A 14,225-nucleotide genomic window follows, 5' to 3' on the forward strand; every position below is an offset into this window, starting at 1 on the left:
TTATTGAATCTATAGGTCAATTTGGGGAAAGCTGCCGCATTAACAATATTGAGTCTTTCAACCAATAAACACAGTACATATTCCCCCTTATTTAGATATACTTTAATTTCTCTCATAAAAATGTTGTAGTTTTCAGTGTGGAGGACTTATAGTTCTCTTGTTTAATTTATTCCTAGCTATTCTGGTCTTTTTTATGTTAATATGAATGGATATCTATTCTTGACATTTCATATCAATGAAATCATATAATCAGACTTTCATGATGGTCTTCTTTTACTGAGCATAATGTTTTCAAAGTCCATCCAGATGGTAGCACGTATCAGCACTTCATTCCTTTTTATTGCCAAATAGTATTCCATTACATGAATATACCACATTTTATTCATCCACTCATCAGTTGATAAACCTCAATATTCTAAGGGTTGATGTACCTTTTAGTCATTTGTTTGAACTTACAGAATCTGTCTCTTTCATGACATGTAGTCCCTGATGACTTTGCTGAGTTTTTAAAATTCAGATTTATAGTTTCTGACCCAGTTCCCTAGATGTTACCTCTGCCTGCCTAGGTTCATGGTCAGCCAGAGATGCGAGCAGGGGTTGTGCCCAAAACTTTATACTTGTAAGGGTTCCCCACTTCGCTGATGGAGTTGTTTGTGGGTTTTTTGAAAGTTGCACTCAAGCTTTTTTTTTTTTTTTTTATCCTCACCCAAGGATATTTTTCCATTGACTTTTATAGAGAATGTAAGGGAGAGGGAAAGACAAAGAGAAACATCAATGTGAGAGAGACACATCGATTGGTTGCCTCCCGCATGCCCCCGCCCAGGACCCAGGCCCGTGACCAGGGCCAGGAGCCTGCAACCAAGGTACGCGCCCTTGACTGGAATCAAATCCAGGACCCTTCAGTCCACAGGCCAACACTCTATCCACTGAGCCAAACCAGCTAGGGCGCATCCAAGCTTTTGGGGGGGCCTCCCTTGGCTTTCACTTGTTATGTGATTGTTCCCCCCTGGATAGTCAACGTTTAGCAGTTGCCACAGATGTGTGGATAGCTCATCACAATGCTTCTACAGTTCTCTTATTTCCAGGCTCTCTCTTTCAATTTCTGCCTGGCGGCCCCAAAACAGGACTGCAAACCTGATACAGCAAAGCTGGAGGTTTTTCTTATCCATTGTAAACTGAGTATGCCATTTTTAGCCAGCAAAGCTGTGGGGTTTCACCCACAACCCCAGCCCCCACTACAAAGTCCCTCACTTCTGGTAAAAACTATAAGCTGACAAAACTGCAGTTCCTACCAACTGAGTTGGGGTTTGGGGGAACAGAAGAGGCCACACGTGAGAAGGCCACACTTCTACCCAAGCACCAGCATAATTATTTTCTGCCTTCCCCGTGTCCAGAAATTATTGTTTTTGACAATTTTGTCCAGTTTTATACTCGTTTTGTATCACTCATCGTCTTCACATCATCTTTAATGGGAGTGACCTTGGCTACCCATTTTAAATTTCTCAATTTCTCATAACATAATCTCTTACAAAAATAAAGTATGACTATAATTTCACTTCAAGTATAAAATATAGAAATGCTCTCAAGTTTGACATAAAATTTATCATCATAACTTGAATATTTTCCATTAAGAGAGCGGCTATTCCACAGTTTCAGAAAACTAACATTAGTGTGCCAAAATAGTCAGATGGTCAGTAATTTTGAGGCTCCTAGGGAATAAACTGATTGTTTGGATCTCATCCATGGCTCTTAACCACAAAACTCTATGATGACCCAAATATGATCGACTCTGTGGCATTATTAACAAAGCTTGACATATACAAAAGGCAAATTCTTGGAAGACTCTATTAGTATTATATATTGTAGTTGTTCTCAACTCCGATTTTGTGACATTCCATTTATCTCTAGTTATTACAAAAACTGTCACAAAATCCTTGAGCCTAACTTGCTTTTAACACTATTACTTAATAGGTATAGAATGCTTTATAGTTGATGAAGCTCTTTCACCTACTATCCCATTTGATCCTCATAAAAACCTCAAGTAGTAGGTAGAACAAATATTATCCTCATTTTATACCGGTGGGAACTGAAATGCAGAGATTAAGTGTTCCACATAGCTAGTAAAACAGCTCTAAGACCCAGTTATTCTGGCAATGTTTTGTCTTGTGACCTTGGGCATGTCTCTGCCTCAATTTCTCCTAATACTTCTGGCAACCTCCTTTAAGGTTAAGGAAAATAAATTACCCCCAAACACTAGTATTCTCAACTCTTCCAGTTGAGATGAACTAATATAACATTTGCTTCCTTAAAGTTTTTATCAGAATGTGAATACAGACCCTGAACAAGAAGAAATGAAGCCAAATTTCATAACAATTACAAAAGCAACTTTTAACACAATCAATGCCAACCTACACACACACAAACACACACACACACACACACACACACAAACACACACACTCTTTACAAAACACAATTCTATGAAGTCCTCTTAGGAGGAAAACACTAATCCTTCCCACATAGGTCTTAAGTGTCACAAATCTGGTGGGTCATTTCAGAAGATCTTAAAATCTTTCTAATACATGCCATTGAGAAAATGTGTTAATTTCTCTCATTGAAAAAACTAAAACCAGTAATTTCCTTGACCCCTCTTGACTCCACAGTTCCTGAAAAGAGTCTGTATATTCACCCTCTTCTATTCATTTCCTTCAATTCTCCCTTGAATCTATTCTACTCAGGCTTTTGTCTCCACCAATTCACTGAAACACTCTTGTCCAGCTCACTAGTAACCTCCTCATTGCTAAATCCAATGATCAATTTTCAACTCACATCTTACCTAACCTACCAGCAGCATTTGACAAGGCTGATTATTCCTGCTTCCCTGAAACACTTGGTCTCCTTGGTGACTACAATATCCCAATTCTTACCTTAGGCCCGTTTCTCAGTCACCTTTGTCGAATCTCCCAATATCCAAATGTTGCAGTGGTCCCTGGCTCTCCTTTTTTCTATCTACTCTCACTCCATTGTTGATCTCAGATCTCATCAGAGTTGTAAATGCTAATGACTTGGACCTCTATCTCACTGAATTCCTTGACCTTTCCACTTAGATGTCTGAAGAGTCATCTCAAATTTAATGTGCCCAAAACTGAGCTCCTGGTGCTATTTCAAATCTATTGCTCCCACAATCCTTCCCAATTCAATAAAAGGCACTCTATTCTTCAGTTGTTCAGGCCAAAAGCTGAGTCAACAGTAACACAACTCTTTCTCTCTCATCCCATATGTAACTTCACAACAGCTTATAACTAGAATTCCATCACTTCCTTTGGTTATGGTCTCAGGAACCATCACCTCTCAACTGGGTCACTGCAGCAGCCCTGAACTGGGCCTCTCTACTGCATTCTTACAATCTCCCACCCTCACCTCAGAGTATTAGAAACACAGCAGCATCAACAGAAAACCATCTCACTTCTCTTCTCAAACCCCACCAATTTCTTTTCATCTCACACAAAGCCAAAATCCTTACAATAACCACGGCTCTCGTTTCCTTTCTTCTTCTTCTCTACCCATCACTCACTGCAACCAATCACAAGCCGCCTCCTACCATTCCAACAAGACAGACACAAGCCTGCCTCAAGATCCTTGCATTTGCTATTTCCTCTGCCTAAAACACTCTTCCCTAAATATCTATAAGGCTCTTTCTCTCACCTTCAAGTCTTTACTCAAATATTACCTTTTCAGTGAGACCTTCTCTGAGTACCCTATTTATAATTGAACTTCTCTCTTATATTTTCTGCAAATAACTTAATGCCTTCTAATAGATTATATATTTCACTTATTTACTTATTTTTAGTCTCTCCAATAGAATGTCAACTCCATAAAAGCAGAGCGTTTTGTTTACTTTGTTCACTACTGAATCCCAGTGCATAAAATACTGTTTGGCACATAGTAGGTACTCAGTAAATATATGATGAATCAAAGAATCTTATTCTTAAAATAATACAGATTTATAGTAATTGACCCATACACAGACGAGAAGGTTTAAGGCCTACAGAATGCTGAGTAATGAAGGACTAAGAATGTTGATTATACATGATACAGACCAGTTCTGTCCATTAGAAATATAATGTAAGCCTCAAGTAATTTTAAACTTTCTACTAGTCATATAAAGAAGTAAAATTTTAGTATTTTATTTAACCCCATATATGCAAAATATTATTACTTTAACATGTGATTCATATAAAAATTATGAATAAAGTATTAGTAAGGACTAAGTCTCTTCAGACTAAGTCTCTGAAATGTCTTATTTTACACACAACACACCTCACTTGGGACTACTAGCCACATATCAAATGTCAACAGCTCCATGAGGCCAGTGACTGCCATACTGGATAGCACAGATATAGGCCAAAATCAAATACCCTTGTTGTGAGAAACATCTTCTGTATTTACTGTTTTTAAACTTAATATTCCAAAACAAGGACCTGGTACGACCTCATGGTTTCCTAGTTTTGTCCAAATAGTTTCAATGGGTATAACAAGAGTAATAAACACTTCCATTCTGAGAAATAATTTATATCAAGACAACTGGTTCAATTCTTTAGATTTCATAGAGATGTTTTGATTAAGAAGAATGAATGCCCTTCTTCCCTAGTGTCTCCGATTCAGAAACAAAGCTAAATCAGAGTCTGTGATTATCTACATTAGCAGGGGGGAAAAATCATTATTTCCAAATAGAACTATTAAAATTCAATTTCTACTAAAAAAAAAAAACCACAGTATTTATTTAAAGTTAACCAAAATATATTCTGTGTTAAAAAATTATTTTTGTATAGAGAGATAGCTGCATTTAAAGAATTCAGAACAGTTGCCTTACCAATAATTTTGCATTTCATTATATAACTAGTGGCCTGGTGCGCGAAATTCATGCATGGGGAGGGGGTTGTCCCTCAGCCCAGCCTGTACCCTCTCCAATCTGGGACCCCTCAGAGTATGTCCGACTCTGGGGGATATCCCTGTGGGATCGGGCCTAAACTGGCAGTTGGACATCCCTCTTGCAATCCGGGACTGCTAGCTCCTAACCACTCACCTGCCTGCCTGCCTGATTACCCCTAACCACTTTGCCTGACAGCCTGCTCACCCCCAACTGCCCCCACCCTGGCCTGATTGCCCCCAACAGCCCTCCCCTGCTGGCCTCATGGCCCCCCAACTGCCCTCCCCAGCTGGCCTCATGGCCCCCAACTGCCCTCCCTGGCCAGAGGCCCTCCATGGCCGGACACGGAACGCTTGCCTCATCACCAGGGCGACGACGCAGTGTTCTGTCCCTGTCCCATGCCACTGCCAAGACAGCCAGGCCGCCAGACTGAACATCCACACAGGCAATTGGTTTAGTTACATCATAAATTCCATCCCCAACTCCATTCAGTAGGAAATGCCAACTACCCGGAGCCTATGGAATAACGCCTGGTGATTCCCTGCAGGTGTCTGAGCTGCGTATGTGGGAAAAGGTAGGGTGTGTGTCATATATATACCTATCTATCTCACAGATGTGCATGCATGTGTGTGCCGAGGGAAAGGACAAACAAAATCAAGAGAGTTGGCAGCTACACCTCAGGAGCAATGACTGGCAGGAGACTGGCTCTAGACTTTAATTTCCCAAGCCTATCGCAGTACATTTCCAGGACACGTCCCACCTGTCATGCCACCTGCTGACAGGAGGCTGGCTCCTTCACCGCAACTGTTTCATGTGGGTCCTTTTGACCCCTGACCTCCCAACCTCCTCGGCCAGTATGTTAGGCATGCTGGTCGTTCACAGGGGTCCATAGCCACAGGCTGTGCAGGCCCCTGGGCTGATGTCTTGTTAATCACTCAATGTGGGCAGGCAGAGCCACCCCTCGAGGGGCTGGCCTCTCCCATGGGCACACAGCGGCAGGGGAAAGCAGGAGCGAGAGGCCCTCTATACGTTGGGTGCTCCCGAGAGCTCCCATTCCTGGCAGGTGAGCATGTGACCCTCCCAGGTGGGAAGAGAAGCTGGGCAGCCATAAAAGGTAGGGTCCTCCCCAAAAGGCAACCATGGGGCAGCGGGCAGTACGGGCTTTCCCCTGCATGCGTGGTTTTTGAACTGCGTCACCTGGACCTCCAGCCTCTTTAACAGCATGAGACTCAGAGGAGGGCTGTGCCGTAGACCCCACTCTCTGAACGCACTGGCAAGGCGATCGTGTGGCAGCACTGGCAGCTGCACTTGGGGCTCCATGATTCATCCCGTCCTTGACCCTCCAAGGGCTGTGAGGCCTGCCAGGTGCCCTGCAGGGCTGCTCCTCCCGTCCACACCCGGCCTGGCCGGGAGGCCCTCCCGCCATGGCGATGAAGCAAGCATTCCGCCAGGCCGCTCACGCTGCCTGCTCTCAACGGCCACCACCCCCCGGGACTCGGGGACTCCGGCAGGGCTGAGAGGACTGGGCACCGCCATCTTTGTGATAGAGTGATGGTTAATTTGCATATTGTCCTTTTATTAGATAGGAAAGTAAAATAAAGCACTAAGGAGAATGCTTTTAATTTTAATTTAAATTCTCACTATGTCTCTTGATAGCTGAAGTATTATGTATGGAAATGTTTTCACAATTTTTTTAATCATTAGGGGATTTCTTCCAGAATCCCATTACATAGAAATATTTACTTATTGGAATTATAATACTTGCCATCATTATTCAACAACAAAATTTAAAGAACCCAATTAAAATGCATAATATTTTAAACTTTTAAAGTTATAAAAATTTTACTTTTTTTTTTAAGCTGTAAAGCAAAGCACAGAGCATCTACTTACTCAGCTGTTCAGGGTGTTGTCTATCATCTCCCGTAAACTGGCAGGTTAGGCTTAGGTCAGCCAGGCCCAGAAACTTCAGATGGTAAAATAGCCTGCCTCTTCCAACTCTGAAAAGCATTAATAAATGCCTGTGTGAAAAAGAAAACTGGTATTACAACCAAGACAGAATGCTCCCGAATAGACTGTCTAGACCCGTGGTCGGCAAACTGAGGCTCGCGAGCCACATGCAGCTCTTTGGCCCATTGAGTGTGGCTCTTCCACAAAATACCACGGCCTGGGTGAGTCTATTTTGAAGAAGTGGCGTTAGAAGAAGTTTACGTTTAAAAAAATTTGGCTCTCAAAAGAAATTTCAATCGTTGTACTGTTGATATTTGGCTCTGTTGACTAATGAGTTTGCCGACCACTGGTCTGGACAGAGATTAACTTCTGTTTCTTCTATTCTTTTCTTCCTTCCTTTCCTTTCCTTCCTTCCTTTCTTCCTTTCTTCCTTCCTTTCTTTCTTTCTTTTTAAAGTGAAGACTCAGAACAAGTTAATTCATGGCCCTGAAGTTGTGGGTGACCTGAGATAGCAATACTTGGTATTAAAACTGCCTTTCTCCTTTAAGAAATCTCTTTGGGGAAAAGCCTAAATCAGCACAATAAATTATGCATCCGGTTCTAAAACTTGACCACTTTTTTACCAGTCTGACCCTCAACTGATAGAGATCCTCTATCTCTAACCATATAATTTATCATGCAAACTAAGATACTTTTGAAAGTGAAAAATGTAACTTTTGAAATATTTAATCAATAAACTGTTATTACATTTACTTTATTTAAAAAAATGAAAATAAGGTACGTTCACTACATCAATGCAAAAATTTTAAGGTTTCTTTATATTATATGAACATTTAAAATATAAACAGATTAATTACTCTTGGTACATATTCATGTACTCTTCTGTTCTTATTAGATTCTATCTCTAATATTGTGTCACTAGTAGTTTTTCTGGACAAAAAGATTGATATGGTCTTATTATTTTTAATTTTTCACAAAGTTATCACAATTTTTGGTAAATAATATTTTCATCTTTTTGTTAAATAATCTGAAATCACTGATACCTTCATCTGACTCTTCTGTATTGGTATTATTTTTAACAAGAAAATACTCTTTTCACAGCTGCTGAGAAACCTGATAAACTCAAAGCAAATTATGCTAAAAGAAGGATATTCTCAATTCTATCTTTTTCATAGAAAAACTATTTCAGCCTACATATTTTCACAGATACTACCATTTTTACTAAGTTGTTATTCTTTTTTCTCTACTGTTACCCCCACTGATCCATTGACCATGACACAGCAGCACAGTTTTTGTTCCCCAATGCAAATCGAATCATGTCATTTCCTACATTAAAATGTTTCAATGGCTTCCCATTGCTCCTAGGATATAATCTAAAATTTTCATGGCCAAGAAAGCTCTGCTAGACCTGGTTCCTGCCTACCTCTTAAGGCCACATTGGCCACCTTCTAAAATCCTCAAAGCACCAGTTGTCCCCTGCCCCAGAGCTTCTGCATCTTCTGTTCCCTCTGTGTGGAACACCCTTCCTCCTCTCAATCATGGCCACCATTTATAGCTGGGAGGCCTCCTAATGCTGCCAGTCTAAATCACACCATGGTATTCTTTCTCTCAAAAATATTCTGTACTTTTCCTGCTAAGTTTTCATCACAGTCTATATTTACTTACTGGTATTTTTAGAAAGCCTAACCCCACCAGACAATAAAAGCTTCATGAAAGCCCGGCTGGTGTGGCTCAGTGGTTGAGCATCAACCTTTGAACCAGGAGGTCACGGTTCAATTCCGGTCAAGGGCACATGCCCAAGTTGCGGGCTCGATCCCCAGTGTAGGGTACACAGGAGACAGCCGATCAATGATTCTCTCTCATCATTGATGTTTCTATCTCTCTCTCCCTCTCCCTTTCTCTCCGAAATCAATAAAAATGTATTTAAAAGCTTCAAGAGAGTGTAGAGATCATTCCTATTTAATTCATCCCTTAATCATCATACTCTACCCAGAACTTACTTCAGTCCTTGGCACCTTGTGAACCATTTATACGTAACTATTTGGTAAACAAATGAGTGAAAGACTGAGGAGAGGGTGGGAAACAAAGGACAAATCTCATTATTTCAGTCAACTTGGGTCTACGACCCAAACACCTCACAATCTTTATCCAACTACATCATCAATTTATCTTCTATACAGGATGGTTCTCATCAGCATATAAACAGTGTGTACTTTCTCCCAACCATAGACAGAAAGAAAAAAACCTTTCTCTTGACCCCACATTCCCACGGATAAACATCCCATTTCTCTATCTGCTGTCTCCCATTCTTCCTTCCCATTCTCACTTGAACCCAACTTTCCCATTAGGCTTTTGTGCCCATGGATCCCCTGAAAACTACTCTTGTAAAGTCACCAATGACATCCACTTTGAACTATACAACCCACAGGGAGTGAAGCAGACGCTTTTTAAACAGTTCACCACAACCACCCTATGAGGCAGGTAATTCATTCAAAGCCATTTGGGGTAAAAAAGCATCAGCGACAATTTTTGCTACATGTAATGATCAGTTTTCATCATCCTAGACTTGTCAGTGGTATCTGACAGAGCTGATTACAACGCTTTTTTTTTTTAAAACATGTTCTTTGTTGGTTTCCAGGACATCACACTCTTCTGACTCTACCACTACTTCACTGGCCATTTCTTCTTAGGTTTCTTATCATCCCACCCTCTTACTGCTAGAGTGACCCAAGGGCTCAGTTCTCAAACTTATTTTTTTATATATACTCCCTCCCCTTTGGCCATCTCAAGGGGTCTTATACTTAAAATACCAATGATAAGAGCTCATATCATTGAACTCAAGGCTCGTATTTTCAGCTGCTTACTTGACATAGTCCTTAAATGTGTAACAGACATTTCACACTTCACGTGCCCCAGGCCAAACGCCTCTCTAAGATGTTTTCCCTCTAAGACTGATACTCCTCTAGGATTCCCATCTCTTTAAATGATAATTCAATCCTCCAAGTCATCCCTGACTTTTCTCTTTTCCTCACACCCCAGCTCCAATCCATCAGCAAATCTTGTTGGCTCTACCTTAAAATACATACATATCTAAATTCTAACTTCTTCTCCCTACTCCTCCATACTGCCATCTGAGCCTCCATCACTCCATCTGGATGACTGAATAGCCTGCCAGCTGCTTCTTCCCTTGCCTCACTGCACACTGTTCTCAAAACAAAAGACCAGAGTCATATTAATAAAATGACAACAGTGTCCCTCCTCTGCTCAAGAACCACCAATTGTTTCCTTCTCATTCAGAGTAAAGAGCAGCCTTTTACAAGGTCCGTATCTGGCCCCAGGTAACATCTCTCCTTCATCAGCTACCATTCTCTCCCTTGCTGATCCCACTCTGACCCCACTGCTCTCTCGGATGCTCGTCCAGGATGTAAACACACTCCTGCCAGGGGCTTTGCACTTACTGTTCCCTCTTCACAGACACCTGCATGGCATGCTCCCCACTGACTTCAGGCCTTTACTCATCAAGTGCCAAACAGTCAGGGGTTAATGTGGCCACTCTATTTCATGTAACAGCTCATCACCACCATTACACTTTCTACCCATTTCCCCTGACTTTTGTTTATATTCATTCAGTCATTCATTCATTCGTATCACCCCCACTTGGTACGTCCACCTTTTTCTATCTTCCCTCTATATAAGCTTCATAAGGAAAGAAATTATTGTTTCGTATTCCTCCAAGGGCAAGAAAATGCCTGGGGGTAACAGGTCTCCGATATATATTTAATGAATTGAACAAATGGTTGAAAATATAGTATGTAGGTAATTTAACTAAATCTCCAGGCACCACTGTTCTTAACAGCACGCTCTTGAAGAGCATGGGCCATACAGTTAGAATCAAATTTTGCACAGTAATTTGCAGTTTTCACATAATTTTATCATTCATAACATTTCCCATTGACATTTTAGTTTTTCTATATTACACAAATGTTGCTAACTTTAAGAGTTAAGTAGAATATTTTAAAATATGACATCTGGGTCTCAATTATCAATACCAACTCCCTCAAATTACACCTGCAACCACTCGATCACTTCCTCCTTTGGGGAGATGTATGTTTATTCATTAGCGCGGTCCTCACAGAGTCCCTATTGAGCTCTCAGCATTATATTGTTTGCTGCACGGCCTGTAGGGAGACCTTGTAGCCATGCACAGGCTTAAACTGGGTGGTAGGAAGAACAGTGACCGAGAGCCTAGTTGTGGCTGCTCTCTTTTCACAAAGTTCTTCTTTAAACTTCTCAGGTATATCATAATTGCCTTCATGCTCCCAAAGGCATTTCTCAGCCTATAGCCAATGATTTCAAGGTCCTTTACATGAGTAAGCCTGTCTTCCATGACTCTGACTGGCTGCACCAGTCTGCACTCTTCTAATCCTCCAATTCCAGGGCTCCACCTGGTTCGCAGTGTATACCACATAGGTATACTTTATCAGTGCAACATATCTTTATGTGCTGAAGAGATAAAGCTGGAGAAAAGTTGAATTCTGATACAATTATTCGACTCTTGAACACTGTTAAATCTTGTCTCGTTCCACCAAGAAATTCCAAACCGTTTGCATTATTTCCTGAGTTATTATCAGCCTATAATTTATTGAATAGAAACTACACTTTCAACACATGCTATTAGTGCTCTTAAGTGTCAATATAAAAGAACTCTATTAGAATCAGAATCAATCCCAACATGCCTAAATGTGTATGACCTAGAATAAAAATTCTAGAACTGTGTCTATGGCCATCATCAATGACATGAGAGAATGAAAAACCAACATTTAGTACCTACTATGTGCCAGGTATTTTATCCACATTATCATATGTAATCCTATAATAGCTTTGTATGGTAGATATACAGCACCAGACTTCTAAACCTCCTAAGACACCTTCCTAAATGCCACCAGTGCACCCTTTTACATGTTGGCTTGGTGTGACTCAGTCTTAAGAAGCAGAAATTGGTCAGTTTTTACCAGAATAAGGAGCTAATACTTAACACCTAGAACAAAACTGTTGTATATAGTAAACATGGAAAGATCTATCTTAAACCTATAGACAGGCTAGTGTTTTAAAGTGTTTCAGTTAACTCGGCCCCGTAGGTGCAAGGGATACAAACATTCTTCAAAGAAACTGCACTATGATGACCAAACTCAAGTTTTTCAGTTCAGGTTTTCAAAAAAATGACAGTTTGTTGTATCTGTCCCTCAAATATTTCAGGCGAAAGTTGTTTCTTCCATGTCACCTAAGTTGTGAAGTCTTACATTACTTTCTGTTATGGAAATTTAAATTGAGCACAAGCTCCTTAAAAAAATAGGTTCCATTTTCTTCACTCTGAAGTGAACTAGACTTCTGAATGGGCAAAACTAGAAGCCTAACCCTTAAAATTCCATGAAAAAGGTGTCTTGCTTCCTTCGAAGCTTAAAAGCTTCACATTAATCTCCAAAATAAAGTATCTCCAACTGCAGGTGTTTGCCTTGAGATGAATAGAATAAATAAAATCTCAATACCTACTATATTAGAGAAAAAACAATCAATAGGTCCTATGGACAATCGTGATTTTCTAAGCTCCTTTCCTGAGTATGGCTTCAAACTAGCAGAGGCTGCGGATGCTTGGCCCTGAGCCCTCCACGCCGGCCCTGCGCCCGGCGTGTGCTGCCCTGCGCCCGGCCCCCTGCAGCCAGCACACGCACCTCAAGCATGTTCTGCAGACTCCTTGACTCTGCCTCTGAAGAACCAACTCCATGTGAACGGCACGGTACTCCCGGGTCTTTTACATAACTGTGGTTGAAGGTATTTTTCACTGGGTTCTTTAAACAAAGATTCACGTGATAAATTTCTGCTCAAGTTTAGTTCCAGGAAATGTTTGGTTTCTGCAGATGTTTATATGCTTCCGGTTGTCAGTACATGAAAACGATATAATTCTGTGCTTTTTTTTTCTCACTTGAGCAAGCAGAAAAAGTCAAATAAAAAATATGACCCAAACTTACAGAGCACTGACAAATGGGGAGTACTTAATCTTTCAGCTTCTTCTAGATGAGGTTGGTTTTATTCTTTTATAAAATTACTTTACCTTTTGGCCTGATATATGTAAGTTGCTTTAACTGTTTTCAGAACCAAGAAAAGCTATAAAAATGTAAAAGACATGTATCATGTTGACCTGCTTCTAAGTTCCAGAATAGGATGGGAAAAAAAGAGAAAAGCACTGTGGGTTTTTATACTGAGAACAGGTATAAATGCCCAGAATTAAATTTCCTGCTACCCAAAAGATATGTTTCCGTAGAGAAACAAAACAGCATTCTCCCCGATTTATTTGATTTATTTAAAGACCTGGTTCACCAGCTCAAATACTCAAATATTCTCTTAGTTGAATTTCCCTCCCAATACAAAAATGCCTAAAAACTTTACAAACTACTTTAAGAGAGTTCTTCAAACGTTATTTTGAAAATCCACAACATTTTAGAAAACTGAATAAAACTGAACATGACAGGTGAACACAGTGAGTCACTTCACTTGGAAAGTGAAGATTCCATGTGTGGGGCTTGTAATCCTAATCAGCCAAGAACTGTTTTTAGCCCCTTCACCCTTTCTCAGGACTGATGTTCAGCAGTAAGTGGGTCCTAATAAGTGACTAAAGTAATAAGTAACGAAAGTATCCATCAAAATCTTGAAGCTATTTATTTATTACTACACTAGAGACCTGATGCACAAAATTCGTGCATGGGAGGGAGGGGGTCCCTCAGCCTGGCCTACACCTTCTCGCAATCTGGGACCCCTCAGGGAATGTCTGACTACTGGTTTAGGCCCAATCCCACCAGTCAGACATCCCTCTCACAATCCGGGACCTCTGGCTCCTAACTGCTTACCTGCCTACCTGCCTGGTCACCCCTAACCACTCTGCCTGCCTGCCTGCCTGATCGGCCCTAACTGCTCACCTGCCTGCCTGATCGCCCCTAACTGATGACCTCTGCCTTGGCCCCTGCCACTGTGGCTTCGTCCAGAAGGACGTCTGGAAGGTCATTAGGCTGTCCGGTTTAATTAGCATATTTTGCTTTTATTATTATAGATATTTTGCCTCCTTTCAACAAAGCATTTGAGACAGCCTATAAAAATTAAGACATTACAGTAAGATCCTATTTTATAAATATAAAAATTCAGAGAAAGAAAAAATAAGCATGCAATTATGTAAGCCAGAGGTTTCTTAACTTTGGCCATAAATGTGGCCCTACACTATCTATTTGATAAAGCAAAAAGAGAAAAAAAAAAATTACGAAATTCACACAGGCCATGATGGATTGGTAAAACTCAGGAG

At 40.7% G+C, this 14,225-nt stretch overlaps 1 long non-coding RNA gene across 1 annotated transcript in view; it reads right to left on the bottom strand.

Moving 5' to 3' along the window:
• The window catches only part of LOC308245636, a 121,412-nt gene that overhangs the window by 65,212 nt on the left and 41,975 nt on the right, over positions 1–14,225 (bottom strand). Inside the window, exon 4 of the long non-coding RNA XR_013960305.1 lies at positions 6,821–6,948. This is a non-coding gene — a long non-coding RNA (uncharacterized lncRNA). The remainder of the gene's footprint in view (positions 1–6,820; positions 6,949–14,225) is intronic.

Source organism: Plecotus auritus, assembly GCF_963455305.1.
Source record: "Plecotus auritus genome assembly, chromosome: 4".
Classification (NCBI taxonomy): Eukaryota; Metazoa; Chordata; class Mammalia; order Chiroptera; family Vespertilionidae; genus Plecotus; species Plecotus auritus.